The 24655-nt window shown below is 43.0% G+C and overlaps 1 long non-coding RNA gene across 1 annotated transcript; it reads right to left on the reverse strand.

Annotated features, from left to right (window-relative positions):
* Positions 1–17532: 17532 nt before the first annotated feature.
* On the reverse strand, positions 17533–23997 carry LOC133078791 (uncharacterized). Its single transcript, XR_009697936.1, has 3 exons — positions 23981–23997; positions 17957–18083; positions 17533–17705 (listed from the first exon to the last, which is right to left on the reverse strand). It is a non-coding gene; the product is annotated as an uncharacterized LOC133078791 (long non-coding RNA).
* Between the last annotated feature and the right edge of the window lie 658 nt (positions 23998–24655).

A 24655-nucleotide genomic window follows, 5' to 3' on the forward strand; every position in this document is an offset into this window, starting at 1 on the left:
GCAAGTTCCAAGTTTAGTTTGCAGCGCCCCCTCATGGCCATAAGTTCAAACCTGTTCGGGAGGCATTTCATGACCATTTCATAGCATGGTGCTAGGAATGCTCGTTCCTAGGTCGGGGAAGGATTTTATTGATAGGCCACTCACTGCGCTATTACTGGACTAGGCCTTATTAACAGTAGCAAAACGTCTCTGGACCACCTGTTTTACTATTCTGTTATGGTACACGGGGGAAAAAAAATCCCTCTTGTTGCTTCTTCCCATATCTAGAGTTACACTGTTAGAGTCGATCTCATAAAAACTATGTATCTGGTCAAGTCCTTCAGGTCACCTACTCATCATTATTTTTATCAGAGGCTCAGTCACACATTTGGTAACAAGAAACGATCGCCTTCTGAAACAGACAAAATAGAAGTAATATAGCAAGTAGCATTGATAGAGTTATAAGTAAATATTTAAGCCAAGAGCTTCCTATGCCAAACCAGATTTTGAAGAAGTCAAGACTAGGGAATGGGTCACTTTAAGGCTGAGATCTGACTTTTCATATGGTTCATTAAATGTGTTATATCAGAGGATTCATCAGGTATGAAAACACAGCATGCAGTTTGAATTATGGCACAGGTGCTCCCGAGATGCCCTAAGGATGTCAAGGGCCAGGCAGTTTTGTAGCACAGCTTTACTCATCATAGAGACCTCAGAATTCAGTAGGCTAATAGCCTGATTAATATCATTTAAAGCCTATTGAGTGAATTTTGTTAAGGCTCCAGTGTGGGCAATTACACTCTCCAATCCTATTGAATGTTCAAAAGTCGCTGGTAAATGATCCTAACAGTGGAATGCAGATTTCTTGACCCATCAGGATCATACCTATGGTAAACTGGTATGGCCATCTCCAAACTGGTATGTACATGACCTTGAGTCCAAGGGAATTTACAATACTATATTAGTTGGAATACTTATATTAGTTGCAGGCATACAGCATAGTGACACAGTATTTTAATGTTATACTTCCTTAGAAGTTCTATCAAAATAATGGCTATGAATCCCTGTGCTACACAGTATGTTACTTAAGATATTGCTTATCTATTTTATTTATTTCATTTATTTATTTTTGGCTGCGTTGGGTCTTCATTGCTGCGCGCGGGCTTTCTCTAGTTGCAGCGAGCAGGGGCTACTCTTTGTTGTGGTGCGCAGGCTTCTCATTGCAGTGGCTTCTCTTGTTGCGGAGCACGGGCCCTAGGCGCGCGGGCTTCAGTAGTTGCAGCACGCGGGCTCAGTAGTTGTGGCTCGCGGGCTCTAGAGCGCAGGGTCAGTAGTTTCGGCGCACAGGCTTAGTTGCTCCGCGGCATGTGGGATCTTCCCGGACCAGGGCTTGATCCCGTGTCCCCTGCATTGGCAGGTGAATTCTTAACCACTGCGCCACCAGGGAAGTCGCTGCTTATCTATTTTATACGTAGTAGTTTGGATCTCTTAATATCATATTGCTATCTTGCACCTCCTCCCTTCCTTCTCCCCACTGATAACCTACATTTTTTAAAATCTGTGAGTCTATTTCTCTGTTGCTATATATACTCCTTGGATTTATTTTCTAGATTCCACACACAAGTGACAGCATAAAGTATTTGTCTTTGTCTGACATATGTCACTAAGCATATTGCATGGAATATTATACTCTCAGGATAAACAACAAAGACAGCTGACAAATCTGTTTCTAACATCTTTTCCCTTTACCTTTCTCTGTTTTTGAGGTGGAAATATGAAATTCAAAAATTCTCATTTCTTATTAAAATTAGTTAATATTTGGAAAAACGTAAATTATTGTTTTCATGAAAATGGGACAAAATCTAAAAATTAAAAGGGTTTTGCCTCTCAATAGTCACCCTTCTTAGTCATAAGAAGCCATGTTGCTATAAGGAAAGTGAAGAGGGAATTTTCTGGTGGTCCAGCAGTTAGGACTCGGAGCTTCCACTGCAAGGGCCTGGGTTTGATCCCTGCTGGGGGAACTAAGATCATGGAAGCCACGCAGCATGGCCAGAAAAAAAAGTGAAGAATAAGTGGTCATGGAGGTAGAAGGAGCAGAGGACCCATCACATCCCACATGGCACCCTCTGGACTTCCCGTTACCTGAGAATGATAAACTTCCTACTTCTTTTTTTTTTTTTTAAATATTTATTTATTTATTTGGTTGCACTGGGTCGTCTTCCTTTTTTTTTTTTTTTTGGCTGCGTCAGGTCTCAGCTGCGGCACGCGGGATCTTTGTTGAGGCATGCGAGATCTGTCCTTGGAGTGTGGGCTCTTCGTTGTGGCACGCGGGCTTCTCTCTAGCTGCAGCGTGCGCGTTTTCTCTCTCTAGTTGTGGCGCATGGGCTCCAGAGCGCATGGGCTCTGTCGTTTGTGGCATGCGGGCTCTCTCGTTGAGGCACTCGAGCTCAGTAGTGGTGGCGCGCGGGCTTAGTTGCCCTGCGGCAATGTGGGATCTCAGTTCCCCGACCAGGGATCAAACCCGCGTCCCCTGCATTGGATGGTGGATTCTTTACCACTGGACCACCAGGTAAGTCCCAGCACTGGGTCTTAGTTGCAGCTCCAGGGTTCCTTAGTTGCAGCACGTGGGCTTCTTAGTTGCAGCATGCAAACTCTTAGTTGCAGCATGCATGTGGGATCTAGTTCCCTGACCAGGGATAGAACGCAGGCCTCCTGAATTGGGAGCACGGAGTCTTATCCACTGTCAGGGAAGTCCCAGAAACCACATTTTTTGAGAAAGCAGTTAACAGGTAAGCCCATTTGGTGTTGCCCATTCGCTTTTTTTTTTTTTAATATAAATTTTATTTTATTTTATTTATTTATTATTTTTGGCTGCATTGGGTCTTCGTTGTTGCGCGTGGGCTTTCTCTAATTGCGGTGAGCGGGGGCTACTCTTCGTTGTGGTGCGCGGGCTTCTCATTGCAGTGGCTTCTCTTATTGGGGACCACGGGCTCTAGGCACGTGGGCTTCAGTAGTTGTGGCTCGCAGGTTCTAGAGCGCAGGCGCAGTAGTTGTGGCGCACGGGCTTAGTTGCTCCGCGGCATGTGGGATCTTCCCGGACCAGAGATCGAACCCATGTCCCTGCATTGGCAGGCGGATTCTTAACCACTGCGCCACCAGGGAAGTCCCGCCCATTAGCTTTTTATAACACCCTCGGACCCGGTTGTCCTGCCATCCGCCGGCCTTGCTCCCTCCGGGGCGAGAAACTTCCTACTTCTTTCAGTTACTAATTTCCAGGTGGTTTGCCACTCACAAGTAAAAACTATCCTACCTGACAAATAGGATTTTTACTTTGTGACAGGTATAGAATGGAGCCTTTCAGAAAGAATCTTGAATTTAAAATTCTGTGGCTTAAAGAAAACTTCATGGGGACTTCCCTGGTGGTCCAGTGGCTAAAACTACGTGCTCCCAATGCAGGGGGCCAGGGTTCAATCCCTGGTCAGGGAACTAGATCCCACGTGCCACAACTAAGAGTTTGCACGCGGCAACTAAAGATGCCGCCTGCCACAACAAAGAACCAGAACCTCTCATTTGTAATACTGGCCTATGAAATAAAACTGCAGGCATACTTTAGAGATATTGTGTGTTCAGTTCCAGACCAGTGCAATGAAGTGGTTACTGTAATAAAGTGGGTCACAGTATATATTGAAGTTCTATTTACACTATACTGTAGACTATAACGGGAACTCTGCTCAATACTCTGTAATAACCTAAATGGGAAAATAATTTGAAAAAGAATAGATACAGGTATATGTATAATGGAATCACTCTGCTGTACACCTGAACTAACACATGTTAATCAACTATACTCCAATATAAAAGAAAAATTAAAAAAAAATACTTTGGGGCTTCCCTGGTGGTCCAGTGGTTAAGGCTCTGTGCTCCCAATGCAGGGGGCCAGGGTTCGATCCCTGGTCAGGGAACTAGATCCCACATGCACGCCGCAACTAAGGACCCTGACTGCCGCAACTAAGACCCGGTGCAACCGAATAAATAAATTTAATTAATTAATTTTAAAAACTTTATCGCTGCTCTTGTCAAGGGGGTGGCTGAGCGGATGCGGAGACACAGATCTTTGTGAAGACCCTGACTGCATCTTAGCTGACTAGCAGCATCTGATTTTTATGGGCAAAGAGCTGGCGGATGGTCATACTGTCTCAGACCAAAATATCCAGGTCCTCCCTGCACTTGGTGCTTTGCCTGAGGGGTGGCATCATGGAGCCTTCCCTCAGCAGCTCGCCCAGAAATACAACTGGGACAAGAGGACCTGCCCCAAGTGTTATTCTTCCCTGCACCCCTGCCCTGTCATTGCTACATGAAGAACTGTGGCCACACAGTTCTTGTGGGCCCACAACCTGGGCCCCAAGAAAAACATTAAATAAGGCCCATTCGCAGTCTACTATTTGCTAGCAGGATGGCCTCCTGTCAAGCAGAAATCTCCCTTTTGGTGACTGAAGCAGCAAACAAACAAAACAACTTACTGCTAAAAAATGCTGACAGTCATCGGAACATCCAGTGAGTCACAGCAGTAACATCAAAGTCACTGATGAACGATCATCGTAACAAATAAAATAATGTTAAAAGTTCGAAATATCGTGAAAATCATCAAAACTTGACACAGAGACACCGAGTGACCAAATGCTCTTGGAAAAAGAGCACAAAGATTGGTTCAGGCACGGTTGCTACAAGCCTTCAGTTTCCAAAATGCAGCATCTGTGAAGCCAATAAAGTAAAGTGCAATAAAAAGAGGTATGCTTGGGACTTCCCTGGCGGTCCAGTGTTAAGACTCTGAGCTTCCACTGCAGGGGGTGGGGGTTCGATCCCTGGTTGGGGAACTAAGATCCTACATGCCACACAGCGCAACCAAAAAAAAAAAAAAAGAAAGAAAGAAAGAAAAAAAAGAGGTATGCTTGTATAAAAATAAGTTACCATAACAACAATTATATATGATGATAACCCATTTAAAAATGGCAAGAGATACTCATAAAATTAACTATGGATACTGAGTAGTTAAAGAATCGAAAACAATTTGCCTTAAGAGATTAATTTTGCAGTCAGACAACATGGCTTCACATCCTGACTCAGGCACTTGCTGAGGTGGAGTTGAATGAGTCTTTAAACCAGTATTTGTCCTATGTTCCTTCATTTCTGAAATGAGAATAAACAACAGTATCTTTTTCAGCGATGAAAATTCAATGAGTTATTATGCTTAAAGCATTAATAACGATGATTCTTACTCGAAGTCTGGTAAGAAAGATAATAGAGATTGAAATTAAGGGAATTCCCTGGAGGTCCAGTAGTTAGGACACCGTGCTTTCACTGCTATGAGGTTGGACCCCTGGTCCTGGAACTAAGATCCCACAAGCCACGTGGCAGAGCCAAAAAAAAGAAAAAAAAAAAAAAAAGCGAAATTAAGATCACTTTTAAAAAATAAATTTATATTAATTTATTTATCTATTTATTTATTTTTGGCTGCATTGGGTCTTCGTTGCTGTGCGCGGGCTTTCTCTAGTTGCTGAGAGCGGGGGCTACTCTTCGTTGCGGTGTGCGGGCTTCTCATTGCGGTGGCTTCTCTTGTTGCGGAGCACGGGCTCTAGGCACGCGGGCTTCAGTAGTTGTGGCGCATGGGCTTAGTTGCTCTGCGGCATGTGGGATCTTAGTTCCTGGACCAGGGCTCAAACCGGTGTCCCCTGCATTGGCAGGCGGATTCTTAACCACTGTGCCACAAGGGAAGTCCCAAGATCACTTACCAAAGAAAAATATATTATTTTTGGTTGAGAACAAATTCTAAATGGAGAATATAGGGTGTCAGTTGTCAGTTGGAAGTAGCACAAATCTTATTTTCTCTGCAAGATACTTTGGCTCTGAATGTCACTACATCACTGGAAAATGGCAGGATAGCTTCCAGGCATTTGGCAATGGAGACTCTCTCCTTGTCACAAACTATAGTTGGAATCTTGGGGTCTTTATTTCTTTTTTAAATAAATAAACTTATTTATTTATTTATTTTTGGCTGTGGTGGGTTTTTGTTGCTGTGCGCGGGCTTTCTCTAGTTGCAGCGAGTGGGGGCTACTCTTCGTTGTGGTGTGCAGGCTTCAGTAGTTGTGGCTTGTGGACTCCAGAGCGCAGGCTCAGTAGCTGTGGCACACATGCTTAGTTGCTCCACGGCACATGGGATCTTCCCGGACCAGGGCTCCAACCCGTGTCCCCTGCATTGGCAGGTGGATTCTTTTTTTTTTTTTTTTTAATTTAATTTATTTATTTATTTATTTATGACTGTGTTGGGTCTTCGTTTCTGTGCGAGGGCTTTCTCTAGTTGTGGCAAGCGGGGGCCACTCTTCATCGCGGTGCGCGGGCCTCTCACTACCGCGGCCTCTCTTGTTCGGAGCACAGGCTCCAGACGCGCAGGCTCAGCAATTGCGGCTCACGGGCCTAGTCGCTCCGCGGCATGTGGGATCGTCCCAGACCAGGGCTCGAACCCGTGTCCCCTGCATTGGCAGGCAGATTCTCAACCACTGCGCCACCAGGGAAGCCCCTGGCAGGCGGATTCTTAACCACTGTGCCACCAGGGAAGTCCTTGGCGTCTTTGTATCTCATTCATTCTTAAAATTTCATTCAGTTCATTGCATGCTGGTTCAACTCCACACACTTGATTTTGAAGCACTTGACCATAGCCAACTCCCAAATTAAAAGACTTCAGTTCACCATTTGCCATTCCAGTACTTTCACTGAAGTGAACCCCTAAAGGAACACTCTTTCATCATGTTTATAGTGCACCTAACTTTATACATGTGGATTGTCACATCACAAAATTCCCCAAACAACCCACTGATTTATCTCTTGTTGTAAAATGAGAAAGTGTGAAATGTAAAGTGTGGGAAAAAAATAATGCTAAGGAAAAATTGTATTAAAATATTTTATTATAGTAGAAAATCAACCATGTAACTTATAGCTTAATACCATACTTGGAAATCGAAATTTTAATACTCTTGGGACTTCCCTGGTCCAGGAAGATCCCACATGCCGTGGAGCAACTAAGCCCCTGAGCCACAACTACTGAGCCCATGTGCCGCAACTACTGAAGCCCGTGCGCCTAGAGCCCGTGCTCCACAATGAGAGAAGCCACCACAATGAGAAGTCCACGCACTGCAACAAAGAGTAGCCCCCGCTTGCCGCAACTAGAGAAAGCCCATGCACAGCAACGAAGACCCAACACAGCCAAAAATAAATAAACTTAAAAAAAAAGAAAAAGCCCAAGGGCTTCCTCCTGCAATACCAATTGGGAATTCAAAGCATAAATAGGTATCCACCTATAAGCACCACTCAGGAATCACCTTAAGGCACCGAGCCAGTCAGCATTACCTGTTTCCTCAAATCATTTTTTGAACACCTTGGAATTCTCCCATCTCCCTGGAAAGCTGACAAACATTCTCCTAACATTTCAATGTTAAAATCAGTCTCAATGACCAAACCAATCTTTGGGTGAAGTTCCATCCTAATCCAGTGAATGACCATAACTGCAATTTAGCAACAACAAAAAAAAGTGCTCTGGAGGTGAATATATGAAATTTCTGCTTTATCTATCAAACAGAATCTTCCTATCGTATACTGTTCGTTTTTAAAAGTCTTGAATATAGATATTTTCAAATTATTGCGCTGAGTGCTTCAAGGACGAAACTGAAATTGCATGATTTTGAAATTTTCTAATATTTTTCGTATGCTTACTATATTCCTATTTTCCCTTCATGGAAATCAGGGTGCATGCTGTGACATTTACTTAGGAACAAAAAAGGACATTAAGAAATACATTCATATACTGCATATTCAGGAATGGGGAGCAGGTTGTAGGGAGTGCCAAAAAAAAAAAATTCCAAAGGTGGAGTCACTTGCCCCTGAGGACAAACCCAGACTTAATTGCAGCTTCATCCCTCCCAGAAAAGTGACCTTAAACCAGTCACTCTAGAATTTCCTCAACAACACTAGTGAGGTAATAGACAGGAAAAGATTTTGCCCTCCTTTCCCCCAAAAAGGTAACCTTGCCTGACACTATCTTTTAAATTATTATTTATTTATTTGGCTGCGCCCGGTCTTAGTTGCGGCACATGGAACCTTTGTTGTGGCATGCGGGATCTTTCAGTTGCAGCACACGGGATCTAGTTCCCTAACCAGGGACCGAACCAGGGCCCCCTGCATTGGGAGCTCAGAGTCTTAACAACCGGACCACCAGGGAAGTCCAGAAACTATCTTTTCTTTAACTAATAACTTTCTTATCCTGCCCAGTATCTGCCTATTAAAGCTTTCCATTTTGTACAGCTCCATGGAGCACCTCTTTTTTTATTAGGTGGAATGCTGCCCATTTCATGAATCATTCAATAACACCAATTTGATTTTTAAATTTACTCTGTCCAATTTTTGCACAATAATAGAAGTCAGAGTCTGAAATACACTGCTATGATATTTTCATTATACCATCTGAATATTCTGGAACAGAGAGTGGAGAGGAATTACTCAAGTACAAATTATGAGAATTTAATCCCCAAATTGTATGTTGTTTGATTCCATATTGGAAAGAAATTATTGCAGATTCTTTCAATCCTGAGAGCCTAATGGTGCACTGTTAGCTTCTCTTGTAAACTACTGAGATGGGGAAAAACTGTGTTGGTGGAAGCAACAGGATTCATCCAGGGTTGACAAAAGTGATTAAATTTATTAATTAAAACAGGAGACCTATAATACATTCTAAATAAAACACTAGCAAAATGTAATTGCAGCAGTTAAATGTGAATCATACACATACACATAATATTCTGGTTCTTTTGAATAAATTTCTCTCTCAAGATAACTGCTCTCTATTCAACTTCCAAAAATAAGACTTTCTCATTAAACATAGATATATACAACAGTTATGGCCATCCAATGGAGAAAGTGACCCAGTTTTCCCCTGCATTATTTCCACCAGTCAGTCCCCAGCAACCTGTCACTTTACTCCCATGAAAAGCCCAGTCCATTAATGTCCTTCCTGCCGTGTTCAAGGTCAGTTGGTAGACGATTCTGTCCCATAACCCACTGTGGACTATCTACGGAAGGGCTCCCCGAACATAAGCATGATGGGTCATGTCCTAGTTTTACATTATTTTCTGCCCCTCCCTAACGATAATTTACACAATGTTCAATTTAATAATTTAGGGTCCTTATTTTTCCAGGCAACACGGAGGTGAAGGAACCACACCTAATGAAGTTGGCCCTTTCATCTTATTTTGTTGTTGTTGTTGTTTTTAAGAAAACATGCTGCATAACCATGGTGTATTATCACACTTGGGAAACTGAGCATTAACACTATCCTAGTATCTTATATACATTCCACATTCAAATGTTCCCAATTGGCCCAGCATTGTCCTCGAATAGCTTTTTTTTTTTTTTTTTTTCAGTTTTCCACTTTATTTATTTGGCTGTGTTGGGTCTTCGTTTCTGTGCGAGGGCTTTCTCTAGTTGCGGCGAGCGGGGGCCACTCTTCATGACGGTGCGCAGGCCTCTCACTGTCGCGGCCTCTCTTGTTGCGGAGCACAAGCTCCAGACGCGCAGGCTCAGTAGTTGTGGCTCACGGGCTTAGTTGCTCCGTGGCATGTGGGATCTTCCCAGACCAGGGCTCGAACCCGTGTCTCCTGCATTGGCAGGCAGATTCTCAACCACTGTGCCACCAGGGAAGCCCCCCTTTCATCTTATTGACTCCTTCCCAGAGACCATCATCAAAGGCCTACACTGAAGGCGTAAGATCAACAGATTTCAAACTTCACATTGAAAGGCATAAATTGTAACGAAGCCTTTTCAAGAAAATTGAATATTTATACACTGGAGATAATGGGCCATTTCCACATATATCCTTCTTACCCTCATATATGCATCATGTCATAAGTTTTAACACACTGTGACTTGTAATGATTCTGCAGTATGTAATATCTCAGATTAATCTGGAGAACTACAGGCTTATTTAATCCTAGTATGCATTCTTTGATGTGTGGTCTATCGTAAGAATTGCTCAAAAAATTCCCCAAATTTATTACATTTGTAAGGGCTCTCCCAACTATGACTTTCATGAAGCTCCCTGAGGACGCACTGTTTCTTAAAAGTGTTTCTATGTTCAGAATATCTGTATATTTTCTGACCTGTATGAATTATTTCATCACACCAAAGATGTGATTACTTGATGAAAACCTTTACGCATTCATTACATTGGAAAGCTTCTGTGTTCCACAGTCTGGATCATCACTTACAAGGATTAATAAACATATTCTTTTTTTTTTTTTTTTTTTTTTTAACAGCTTTATAATATGATGGGTAATTTTTACACTTTTTTTTTTTTTTTTTTTAAATTCAACCAGAAAGTCACAAAAATTATACTCATCCTCATCAGTTCACTCAGTCCCATGTAATTAATTTTTTTTTTCATCTTGATCTTTTGTTAGCACTTTTATGAGCTCATCAGTTTTTCATTAGAGTTCTGAAAATGCTTATTCATTCAGTTCAGCAGTACAGTCAGGTACCAGAAACCTGTACTTGTCAGAGTCTTTTCCATGAATTTCCTGAAGATGAAACCCTTTTATAGGAACATATTTACAAAAGCATCAGAGTACACCCAGAACTGTCTGTAAATGACAAAAGACTTAAAAATGACCACGGTTAAAGATTTGATGAAAGTTCATAATAATGCAGTTGACAAGAAAATTAGTTATTTCTGAGATATACATTTTAAAGTAATAACTAGGATTATGACTTATAACATTATACCAGAACATATAAGATTTTTAGAAATTTCATGTAATGTCTGAAACATTTATATTAACATATTTCCATACAAATAACCCAATGAAAGTTTAGTATTAGTTGTTTTGAATAAACATATTCTTTTGTGTAGTTTCTCTCAAAGATAAGTCTTCTGAAGTCTAGTGCACTGTGAGGCCTGGATAAAGCTTCTGCCCTACATTTCCATGGCTCCTCTTCAATATGGACTCTCTGCTGTTGCTTAATACTTGAACTCAAGGGAAATGTTTTGCCACAGCCATTGCATTTGGGAGCTAACACTTCAGTATGCTCCCCAACTTGTGATCTTTGGGTAAAATCCTTGCCACACACAGTACATTTGTGTTGTTTTTCTCCAGGATAAAGATTCTGATATCTAGTGACGAAGGACCAATAATTTGAAACTTTGCCATATTCATTGCATTTTTAAGCATGACGTATCTGGTGACCCTGAGTTTAAGGCACAACCTAAAAGCTCTGCAAAATTCATTACTTTCGTAATGTTTTGTCCAGTGCTTATTACCAAATTACTGGTGAGATGGGAGCCATGAGTATAGGTTTTGCACATTCATGGAATTTGTGAGGATTCTTTCTAGAATGAATTCATTTTCTAAAGGCCTGACTATACTAAATACATTGACCTGGCTTCTAGCCAGTGGCATTTTCTCATGAACATTAAAATGTGAACCTATGCTAAAAGCATTGTCACATCGATTATATTTTCAAGGTCTTTCACCAGTATGGACCATCTGATAAGTTAGGCTTGAAAGCACACTGAAGGATTTGCCACACTCATTACATTTACAAGGTTTCTCTCCTGTATGAATAATTTGGTAGGTCATAAGGTATAAATTTTGACTAAACACACTGAGACAGTCATTACATTTGTAAGGTTTCTTTCCATTATGAATTGTCTGATGGTAAGTGAGGCTGAACGCACAAAAGCTTTGCCAGACTCATGATACTTGTACGGTTCCTCTCCACTATGAATTCTCCAAAGAACTGTAAGGTGTGAATTTTGAAGTTTGAATTTTGAAGACCTTCCAACATATATCATATTTATATGGTTTCTCTCATGTATGGATTTTCTGATGTGTAGTGAGGGCTGAGACCTGAGTAAAGGTTTTTGCACACGCAATATATTTGAAAGGTTTCTTTACAAAATGTACTCTCCAGTGACTTGTAAGCTGTGAATTTTGACTGAAGGCTTTGCCACAATCACTACATTTGAAAGGATTCTCTCCAGTATGAACCCTCCGATGAATTCGAAGATGTGGTTTTAGACGAATGACCTTGCCACGCTCATTACATTTATAAGGTTTCTCCCCAGTATGAACCCTCCAATGAATTGCAAGGTTTGAATTACGACTGAAGACTTTGCTACACATATCACATTTATATAATTTCTTTCCTGTATGAATTTTCTGATGTCTAATGAGGTTTGAGCGGTGATTAAACGTTTTTCCACACTCATTTGTATACGGTTTCTCTTCAGTGTGAATTCTCTGAAGATTTGCAAGGACTGAATTTCGACTGAAGACTTTGCCACATACATCACATTTATATGGTTTCTCTCCTGAATGGATTATTTGATGTTGAGTGAGCTATAAGCCACGACTAAAGGTTTTGCCACACTCATTACATTTGTAACATTTTTCTACAACATGACTTTCCTGATGACCCACAAGGCGTGAATTTCGACCAAAGATTTTACCACATATATCACATTTATATAATTTCGCTCCTGTGTGGATTCTCTGATATCTAGTGAGGTTTGAGCTGTTAAGGAAGGTTTCGTTACACTCGTTACATTTGTAAGGTCTTTTGCTGTGCCCTTTCTGGTCTTCTGTCAGTGTTGGGGGAATGCATAAAATCATTCTCATTTGTATTAGAAATACTGGTTTGAACACTAAGAGGAATTACGTGAAGTGGTGAAACTGAGGCACTACTGTTGATTTTCTTGTCAGCTAAATTTAAATTTAAATTCATAAATTTCCCCTTCACTTCTCATTATATGGAGTTCATCCTGAAAGCTTAATCCAAGGCTATTTCCAATGGGCTTGATTCCTGCATCCCGTCTACAATGGCAATGTCTTCCATCAGTGAGATTTTTGTTATGGGTTATAAGCATTACTTTATAATTTCTTTCATCATCTCTCTGCTGAGACTCAAAGTCATACATATTTTCCTGGATTTCCCTGAGGTAAAAATGTTTGATTTCATGTCTTTCAGATCTTCCCAACATCACTGTTTGGAATACTTCTCCTGTATCACTGTTCATTTTTGGTTGTAACTGCTGGATCACATGTATAGGAGAGATATCTACAAGATATAAAGAAACATAGTTATCCTATTCATTACAACCTATAAATAAATGTTTCATATTGAATATATATTACACCAAAGGTAATACTTATACCAAACAGAGTTCTGAAGCTACCCAACAATCATCTTAAAATTTTTAGAAACACTAAAGGAATAGAATTCTTTACTAAAGAAAGAGTAATAACATATAATTCAAGTTCATTATAAGGTAGCCTTGTTTCACAAATCCTATGTTAAAAACACACAGATTGGACATCAGCTATCAAAGAGAGGGTATTTTTCCACCATGACCCTAAAGCACATACCTATTAACATTAAACATACTGCTGTCTCATAACTGAGGAGAAAAAAATATTATATTACAGATATATTCTGCATACTTACTATACATACATAAATGCTAAAAAAAGATGTAATGCTAAATAATCTAAACAAGCTAATAAATAATCTAATTAATTGGCTGTTTAGAATTGAAAAATTAATACATAATAGAGAAAATGAAGAATTGGATACAACTTTTAAGAAAACAAAATATTTTTCTAAATATCTGCTTCAAAACTATGTACCGGGCTTCCCTGGTGGTGCAGTGGTTAAGAATCCGTCTGCCAATGCAGGGGACACAGGTTCCAGCCCTGGTCCGGGAAAATCCCACATACCGCAGAGCAACTAAGCCCGTGTGCCACAACTACTGAGCCTGTGCTCTAGAGCCTGCAAGCCACAACTACCGAGCCCATGCGCTACAGCCCGCACTCCACAAGAGAAGCCACCGCTCCACAAGAGAAGCCACCGCAATGAGAAGCCCACGCACTGCAATGAAAGAGTAGCCGCCGCTTGCCGCACCTAGAGAAAGCCTGTGTACAGCAACAAAGACCCAATGCAGCCAAAAGTAAATAAATTAAAAAATTTAAAAAGAAAAAAAAAGTAATTGTAGGGAGAAGATAGGATTACATCTCTTACACTATTTCCTATGTAATGTGTCCAGCTGTATATTCCATAAGTTCCATTGTCATGCTTATATTTGAGAAACACATACGTAATATTCCAGGAGACTGTGCAAGAATTCTGCTAGCAGAAACCAGAAGGAAAAACCAGGAGAAGGCAACTCAAAAGGAGATTCATGCATTTCTTCTGTACACACACATGCAGATACAAAGAAATTGAATCAACAGTACAGTTGAGTAGGAAGGAGATCATGATTTTGAAACCGAGTCCCCCTACATTTCAGTTCCCCTGCCAAGTTTGATTAACCTCTTTGTAGAATATTTTATTCCCTTTCTTGTCCCACACCTGTTTCCCTTAAGACTGAGGGTATCAAAAAGGTGGGGGGGATTGAGACTGAGGAAGACCCTGTGGGGCCCTGCCAGCCTTTCCGTGTCCCCGTTTCTTGTTCATAGAAAAAGGTTTAGTCTCCTAGACTTTACAGGAGATCCAAAGAGCAGATTCAAGCCGTTACTATTAGGAGAGTGAGGGAACGCAGAAACAAAGGAAAAGCAAGTCAGCATAATCTTTAAGGTAGCTTAAACCGATACCTTGCTTTATGACCCCTAACTGCGGCTTCAACCAGTTGTGAACAACATTGTCACGGGGCCCTGGAAACAGGCTTTTGTGACAGTCCTCGAAACCAGAACAAAAAACTGGAAAGACATATAGGTGAGGCACTCGTGATACTTTTTATCTTGTATTCTACAACCTGCTGACCACCCTACTGAGTAGGTTCAAGTGGTGACTCTGAATGCAGTAGGATGATATTGCAACATATGAGGGAAAGTGTTCTCCATCAGTGATTTTCTGTTACCCAGTAAACCCATTCCCCAGAGAGTCCACCAAAAGTTGTCCATAAGCTACAGGTGGATTATCACAGCAAAGAAACTGGAAAAATCTTCAGTCCTTAGGATTATGTAATTCAAAAGCACATTTAAGAGGCAAATCGTACAAACTTATGAAAATAAGAAATCAGGAAGAGTACACATTCCCAGACTAGGCAGAGCAGTACAAGAGCCAAAAAATTACAAGATATGGGAGTCAGATGCTCAAGGACCTTGAGATGGAACCATGGGCTCGACCCACAGATGCCAAGCTAAGAGCATGAAAGATTCATATATGCTCCCCATGTAGGACTGGGGATCAAAAAGAGGATCTCTCAGGACTTCCCTGGTGGCGCAGTGGTTAAGAATCCGCCTGCCAATGCAGAGGACACGGGTTCGAGCCCTGGTCCGGGAAGATCCCACACGCCGCGGAGCAACTAAGCCCGTGTGCCACAACTACTGAGCCTGCGCTCTAGAGCCCGTGAGCCACAACTACTGAGCCCGTGTGCCACAACTACTGAAGCCCACGCGCCTAGAGCCCAAGCTCCTTAACAAAGACAAGCCACCGCAATGAGAAGTCCGTGCACCGCAACGAAGAGTAGCCCCCGCTCACTGCAACTAGAGAAAGCCCACGCGCAGCAACAAGACCCAGTGTAGCCAAAAATAAATAAGTAAATTTAAAACTAAAGAGAGAGAGAATCTCTCTGTCCACTGACCTTAGTTTTCCTAACTAACAATACAGAAGAACCACTCCATCTCCCTGTTATACACAGCCCTGAAGTGCATGGCAAAAGCAGAACACAAGAAATGGCTGAGGGGTCTAAACAAGCAGACAGGGCTTGAGACAGCTCCATGCAGGTTCTGAGGTGCCAGATGAGTCAAAGAGCAGCCAGTGTTTTCCCATCTTCTGATTACGTCTTCCAAGTACAGCAACTCTGATCAAACTCAGAGGCTCAGGGGTGGGACTCCAGAGGCATCAGCTCTGATCTACAGGGACTAATTGAGCATCCAGTGGAATCAAGACCAGAAGGAGAGATGAAGGGGCAAGAGACCCTGATAAAACAGCCCGCCTCGTGCTCCTCAAAGTCAAGCAACAACCAGTGCACAGGAGCCAGATGACGAGTGTTGTGGATCTTGATAAAGACCTTGCCTTTGTCTCTGTAGGAGCTGCAGCACCACCGGAGGGTGAAAGAACGCATTTCACATGTGGAAGGACAAGAGGGATAAATTACGGAGAAGAAAAATTTCCTCTGAGAGTTTTCAATAAATCAACTTCGGTTTTCCCAAAGAACTCTCTACCCTGAGAAGAGGTTCCCAAACACTACTAGATGTCGTGGCTTCCTCTCTGCCCTGAGATCCCACCTGTGTTCACACTTTTCACACATTCCCACCCGTTTGGTTTTTTGCTATTTTCACACCACTCACCAGAGCTCTGGGCTCTTTCTCTTGCTCTAAAATGGAGATAATGTTCAGATCAGAAATAGAAATTCCTGCTTATCAGAACAAAGAAATGTATAGTGGGACTTCCCTGGTGGTCCAGTGGTAAAGAATCTGCCTTCCAATGCAGGGGATGTGGGTTCGATCCCGGTCAGAGAACTAAGATCCCACATGCTACGGGGCAACTAAGCCCACACGCCACAACTACTGAGCAAGTGCGTCTCAACTAGAGCCCGCGTGCTGCAAACTACAGAGCCCACGCGCTCTGGAAACCGTGCACCACAACCAGAGAGAAGCACGCTCACCGCAATAAAGAGCCTGCGCTCCGCGATGAAAGATCCCGCATGCCGCAACTGAGACCCCCAAGCAGCCAAAAATAAAAAATTAATTACTTAATTAGAAAAAAAAAAATGTAAAGTGCTGTGGTTTTTCCAAAATCACAGTGCTTTGTTCAGCTGAGTAGTGAAGACATGACAGGTGTTCCTGGAAAAATATTTCAAACATTCACCCACTGCTTGCTTTCTTCTAAATGCATAGGGAACAGTGTAATACATATATCTAACACTCTTTCAAGAAATACTGAGTCAAAAGCAAAGGGTACAAAACAGGAAATCAGACATTTTTTAAAAGTCTGCCATTGTGAAATAGAGACACAGATGTAGAGAACAAACGTATGGACACCAAGGGGGGAAAGCGGCGGGGGGTGGGGGTGGGGGTGTGATGAATTGGGCGATTGGGATTGCCATGTACACACTGATGTGTATAAAATTGATGACTAATAAGAACCTGCTGTATAAAAAAATAAATAAAATTAAATTAAAAAATTAAAAAAAAAAAAAGAAATACAACATGGCAGACATGTCAAAGATAAAATGGGCCTTGAGCAAGTTTAAGAGATGTATTTATTAATGTTTCCTAAGAAGGGCCTAAAGTCAGTGCTTAATAATTCTATTTTATGTCTATCTTCTAATGAGATTAAAAAAAAAAAGTCTGCCATTGAGCTTTTTTTTTTTTAATTTATTTTATTTTTATTTATTTATTATTTTTTGGCTGTGTTGGGTCTTCGTTGCTGCATGCGGGCTTTCTCTAGTTGCGGCGAGCAGGGGCTACTCTTCGTTGCGGTGCGCGGGCTTCTCATTGCGGTGGCTTCTCTTGTTGCGGAGCACGGGCTCTGGAGCACTTGGGCTTCAGTAGATGCAGCGCGTGGGCTCAGGAGTTGTGGCTCGTGGCCCCTAGAGCTCAGGCTCAGTAGTTGTGGTGCACAGGATTAGCTGCTCCGCGGCATGTGGGATCTTCCCGGACCAAGACTCGAACCCGTGTCCCCTGCATCGGCAGGCGGATTCTTAACCACTGCACTACAAGGGAAGCCCTGCCATTGAGCTTTATATATAATTAAGCTCTAGAACAACCTCTGATGTAACACGAAAGGCACAGATCATCTGAAGAAAGGGTCAGTTTAAACTCATGATGTTGCATGATGTCTGAGTCTCCAAGGGGCCCCCCAAGAGGCACACAGGGGAAAATGCATAACACAAAAGGGCAGATCTCAACATCTAGAGAGAAGTTATCCTCACCCACAGAGATCGGGTTCCTTTACGTCTCCAACATCACGTCCCTGTATAAGGCCCTCTGAGCAGGGTCCAGGCATTCCCACCCCTCCTGAGAGAAATCGATGGCCACACCTTCGAAAGCCAGCTGTTCCTGAAACAAAAACATTTCTGGGGTGGGGGGGATGTTGGATAAATTAGGAGTTTGGGATTAACATATACAAACTACTATAAATAAAACAGATAAACAGGAAGGATCTACTGAATCGCACAGGGAGCTATACTCAATATCTTGAAATAACTTATAATGGAAAAGAATCTGAAAAAAGAATATATATATAGCTGAATCACTTTGCTGTACACTTGAAACTAAGACAACATTGTAAATTAACTATACCTCAATTAAAAAAAAAAATTTTAGGGCTTCCCTGGTGGCGCAGTGGTTGAGAGTCTGCCTGCTAATGCAGGGGACACGGGTTCGAGCCCTGGTCTGGGAAGATCCCACATGCCGCGGAGCGACTGGGCCCGTGAGCCACAACTGCTGAGCCTGCGCGTCTGGAGCCTGTCCTCTGCAACAGGAGGGGCCGCGATAGTGAAGAGGCCCGCGCACCGCAATGAAGAGTGGCCCCCGCTTGCTGCAACTAGAGAAAGCCCTCCCACGGAAAACGAAGACCCAACACAGCAAAAAATAAATATAAAACTAAATAATAAAAAAAAAAAAAAAAAAAAATTTTAACCAAGTGGCCATGAGGATAGTTTTTATCTTTATAAAAAATGATATGAGGAGAAAGGTGTAAGGACTGATTCTGTCTGTTGACGTATATATTCTGAAAGATACACGTTATGGCATTTGGACCAAATTATGTATCTTTAATTTTAATTTCTTATGCTTTTTCATAACAGACTATGATATCCTCCAATTAATACAGATTTTTCATCTTTGTGAACAATTATAAAACACATAGAAACAAAACTCAAGAATGGGTTGTCTGTGCAGAAGTGCTAGATATTATGTTCTAAACACTGACTGATATTCAAAAGCCAGATGAGCTCCAGTATGTGTGCTGTCTTCAGACATGACGAAGTCCACCATGGCTTTAGAGAAAGGTCAAAATCCTCAGTTATGATAATGATAACAACAGCAATGACTAAAAGTGTTTGAACACTTCCAATATGTAAACATTACTCTAAATAAGTACTTTACAGGTATGAATTGTTATCAACATAACAGGTCATTAGGAAAAGACCTGTTCCCATCTTACAGAGGAGAAAACTGTGTCAGAGACACTCTGAGGTCTCAGGTCAAGAAGCTAAGAAATGATACTGCAAGCACCTCAACTCAGAGGGTTGGGCTTTGGAACTCAAGCTAAAAAATAGAAGAGTTTAGTAATAGAGCATTAAAAGTACATTGACAGGGACTTCCCTGGTGGTCCAGTGGCTAAGACTCGGCACTCCCAATGAAGAAGGCCCAGGTTCCATCTCTGGTCAGGGAACTAGATCCCACATGCCGTAACTAAAAGTTCGCATGCCACAACTAAAGATCCCACAGGCCACAACAAAGATATGAAGATCGAAGATCCTGTGTGCGGCAACTAAGACCCGGCACAACTAAATAAATAAATAAATAATTTAAAAGTTGTTAAAAACAAAAAAGTACGTTGACAGAGGGTTCCCTGAGAAAACTTAAAAGAAGTTCAAGGGGCTTCCCTGATGGCACAGTGGTTAAGAATCCGCCTGCTGATGCAGGTGGTGTGGGTTCGATCCATGGTCCAGGAAGATCCCACATGCGGCGGAGCAACTAAGCCCGTGCGCCACAACTACTGAGCCCACGTGCCGCAACTACTGAGCCTGCGCTCTAGAGCCCGCGAGCCACAACTACCGAGCCCGCGAGCCACAACTACTGAAGCCCGGGCGCCTAGAGCCCATGCTGTGCAACAAGAGAAGCCACCGCAATGAGAAGCCCACGCACTGCAACGAAGAGTAGCCCCCACTCGCCGCAACTAGAGAAAGCCCACACGGAGCAACGAAGACACAACACAACCAAAAATAAAGTAATTAAAAAAAAATAAAGAAGTTCAAGGTGAACAACATGGAACAGCATGAAAGGTCATCACATATGTGGGCCCACACAAACACACACACATACACAGAAAATGTTAGTGATCTTCCTACTATTTAAACCATTAACATGATAGTGTAGGAAAAATTCAAGGCCAGGGAATATACTGAAGATATAATTTCAGCTACAAAAGATATATACTTTTGAAATCATAAGAAGTGATTGCAACTGATGTCAAAAAAATGTTTTTAAAGGATTAAAAGGGAGTACTATGAACAATAATACCTACACATTACATAATCTATAAGATACAGGTAATTTCGTAGAAACATAAACCTACTAAGTTGGAAACATTAAGAAATAAAAAATCTGAACAGAATTATAACTAGAGAGATTCAAGTAGTACTCAGAAACCTCAAAGAAAAACGCAGGAAGAGATGTCTTTAACTGCATAATTCTACCAAACATTTACAGAAGAATTACCACTAATCCTGCTAAAAATCTTACAAAGAGTTGAAGAGAAAACACTGCCAAACTCATTCTATGCGGCCAGCATGACTGTGATACTAAACCCAGAGCATCACATAAGAAGAAAGGAAAACTAGGGCTTCCCTGGTGGCCCAGTGGTTAAGAATCCGCCTGCCAATGCAGGGGATACGGGTTCAGCTCTGGTCCAGGAAGATCCCACATGCTGCGTAGCAACTAAACCAGTGCGACACAATTACTGAGCCTGTGCTCTAGAGCCTGCAAGCCACAACTACTGAGCCCGTGTGCTACAACTAATGAAACCCACGCGCCTAGAGCCTGTGCTCCGCAACAAGAGAAGCCACCGCAATGAGAAGCCCGCGCACCGCAACCAAGAGTAGCCCCCGCTCTCCGCAACTAGAGAAAGCCCGCACACAGCAACGAAGACCCAACGCAGCCAAAAATAAATAAATAAAAATAAAGAAATTTATGTAAAAAAAAATAAAGACAACGGGACACTCTCTCCAAAAAGAACTGCCACACACAGACACACACCCAATTTGACCAATCATTTCATGGGTCACTGCTGCTCACACTCAGAATTTCTGGTCTATTCTCTCATCTCCATTTTACAAGTGGGCTCCCCGAGGGCCAGAGGGGAGATATTTCTGAGAAGGTCTGAATTCAGTGAAGAGAACCATGTGGAACTGAATTCTGAAAAGCTTCCTGAAGGACCAGTGGGCAAAGTTTGTCCTTACCGTCCATCCCACTTAAAACACAGGGACGGGGACTTCCCTGGTGGTCCAGTGGTTGAGAGTCTACCTTCCAATGCAGGGGACGTGTGGGTTTCATCCCTTGTCGGGAAACTAGGATCCCACATGCCGCGGGGCAACTAAGCCTGCGCGCCTCAACCACTGAGCCTGCACGTTCTGGAGCCCGTGCTCCACGACGAACAGCCCCGCGTGCCACAACTAAGACCCAACGCAGCCAAATAAGTAAATAAATAAATAAATAAATATTTTTAAAAACACAGGGACGATCTTGCATGTTCCTGAGCAAAGGAAACTTCTCTTGCAAGGTCTGATCACACTGACACCAAGCAATTAATTCTTTCTCAGAAAATCAAAGAAAAATATTTAAAAAACACAGAATTGCAAAACCATTGCTGCTGGTGGGGAAAACACTGAAAGCGGTCAGCTTAGAAATAAGCTGTGAGCAAACTTCTTCATCATAAATAGAGGGGCTCTGTTGGAAGGTTTCACATTAATCCAGCCCATCCTTCCTCACTTGCACAGAACAGTCAAGAGGGCCCTGAGGGAAACATCTTTATAACACCTCACAGCTCACAATTTTAATAGATGACACAAAAAGGAAGAAAACGGAATATGAGACTAACTGGTTAAACTAGGTTTTGGCTGTTAATATAAACCATCATTGATATCTTTACCAAGTACTCATCAAAATAGCCTAAAATTATTTTTAATTACCAAGGAACTTTTCCCATATAGAAGATAAAGAGGAAAAAGCAGGCAGGCCTCAAAGGAACCTGAAACATACTTTTAAAAAAAAAAAAAAAAAACACATTTTTAAAAGAAATAATTTGTGAATTTTTTTCATCTAAAAATTCTGCTGTTAAAGTTTTTAAAAATTGAGACTATAATGTTTAGAAAAGAATGATATGAGTTAATTATAGACCACCAAAAATTATTCCAGAAATACATACTTAGTTACAGGAAAGGAGAAACTGAATGAACTAAGATTTACTCCAACCTACAAAAAAAATTATATATACAGAATCAAGAAAGAAAAAGTAAATGCATTACACACAAAAAATACTTTAAATGTTCCTCTAAAAAGGCACCATGTAGTGACAGAGTCAGTCATTTCTTGCCCCAGGTGTCCTCTCCCCTGACCTCTACTCCACGCCAGGAAAAGGGAAGGGGGTGACCCACAACTAAGGGAATTAAGTCACTGCCCCCTGGCTGAATAGGGATTGCAAATGGAAGTTATCTTCTCATATAAATAATTACAAAATGCATAAGCCTGTAGACAGCAGTTTTGCAATTCTCATCCTCATTCGTATAATTTAAACAAATTTTAAATGTACTATATTCTAAAGCCACAAATCATATATCACGACTTAATCATCCACATCCAAACAACTCACCATCCATCTGCATCCAGCTCCCACCACCTACCGGCACTACTATGTCACCATTTCATTCCGTTTATCTGCCTCCCTGTTTCTTTCTCTGTCTACGTCTTTTTGCTCCCCTCCGCTCTCCTGCCGTTCCTGCCCTCGTCTCTATTTCCTCCCTCACACCTGTCCTGCCCCCACTCTGCAACCCGTTCCCCTTGTTCCTCTTTCTCGCCCACCTCCGCTCCCTCTCTACCCTCTGGGTTACACCTCTTCTAGTGCCCTTAAATTCCGCTCCTCCCCACTCCCCAGCACTGCGGTTGGCGACGCTTCCTTCCTGCTGTCTTCCTCTGCTCTTCGTGTCTCCCTTTGTCCTCTTTCTCTCCCAGCGCCTGGTGCTCTGAAAGCCTTGGTTCCACCTTTTCTCCTCTCCCGGACTCACTGTGCGAAGTGCCTCACCACTGCTGCCCTCCCTCCTCCCGCTGATCCAGGGCTCTCGCCGTGCTGCTCACCCGGAGATCCGCCTTTTTTAATTTACTTCTCTATTTTATTCGCCCGCTAGTTTCAAGGCTAAATCTATTTCATTTCACTTTCTCTTTGCAAGTCCCTCAACCGCCGTCTAAGTTCCCATTGGTTCTCCCTCGTTCTTTTCTCCGTCTCAGTTTTTCTATTCCTCTCTCGGTCGCTCTGTCTCTGCTTCTCCTGATTCCCCTTCGCCCCCATATTTAGAAAGATGGCGAGTGAATAAGATGCCCGCCTACCGCAAGAGACCATTTTCCACCTGAGTTGAACTTGGGACGGAAGAACCATGGGCGTCCGCAAGGCTGGCCCAGGTCACGTCCCCCTACGCGGGGTGAGGGGAAGGGCTGACCAGGGAGGGGAGGCCAGAGAAGCAGAAGGACCGGCCTGAGGAGGAGGCGAGGACAGAGGGGCTGGGAGGGAGGGAGGGGGTCTCCGGAGAGGGGCGGGCCCTGCAGAACCCCAGGACCGCGGAGAGGACGCGGCCTGTCCGGGAGCGGGGCGGCCGGCGCTGCCCTCCAGGGGCCGAGAGGGCGAGGCTGGGGGTGGGGTGGAGGGCGAATCCACCTCGCGGTCAAGGACTTTACAAGGGGAGGCCGAGACAGTTCACAGGTTTTAAGCAGCGAAGTGTTGCGAAAGGCGGTGTCTACGTGGACCGAAGGTAGAAAATACAGGGCAAGGACCATCCGCAGAGAAATTTACAACCCGAAGAGAAAAGGTCCCCGCCCTGTACCAGCTAGGTCTGAATTTACCTAGGATAAATTCAGGGGAGGGTGTGGGGATTCTAGGTCCGTGGTCATTCACAAGACCCTGAGGAGGGAGTAAGAGAGGCCCCCGCCACGCGGATTTTCACTAGAAAGGAGACGCTCACCCTGTGTCTTATGACCCTGTCTCCGCCGTATCCGCTTCCAGGTCCTCTGGAAATTGCGCCCGCGATTATAAGCAGGGCCTCCGGGGGGCGTGGCCGGGGCGGAGCGCTTCCAGCGAGGAGCGGGAGGAGGAGGGAGCCCAGGTCTGAAAAGGGAGAGCGAGAAGTCCGGGCAGGGGGCGGGCACCGAAGGTGCTTCCCAGTAACTTCACGTGCTTAGTTTAAGTGACTGTAACAGTTTTAAGATAAAAAGCTTACAGTTGGGAACTTCCTTGGTGGCGCAGTGGTTAAGAATCCACCTGCCAATGCAGGGGACACGGGTTCAAGCCCTGGTCCGGGAAGATCCCACATGCCGCAGAGCAACTAAGCCCATGCGCCACAACTACTGAGCCTGTGTTCTAGAGCCCGCGAGCCACAACCACTGAAGCCCGCGCGCCTAGAGCCCGTGCTCCGCAACAAGACAAGCCACCGCAATGAGAAGCCTGCACACCACAACAAAGAGTAGCCCCCCACTCAGCACAACTAGAGAAACCTCACGCACAGCAACGAAGACCCAACACAGCCAAAAATAAATAAATAAATAAATTTATTTTTTAAAAAAAGAAATCATTGTGGAATAAATAAATCCTCATTTAAAAAAAAAGCTTACAGTTGTGTGGGCCAGTTACGTTGGAAACT

The sequence above is a fragment of the Eubalaena glacialis genome, chromosome 18 (genome assembly GCF_028564815.1).
Source record: "Eubalaena glacialis isolate mEubGla1 chromosome 18, mEubGla1.1.hap2.+ XY, whole genome shotgun sequence".
In the NCBI taxonomy this organism is placed as follows: domain Eukaryota; kingdom Metazoa; phylum Chordata; class Mammalia; order Artiodactyla; family Balaenidae; genus Eubalaena; species Eubalaena glacialis.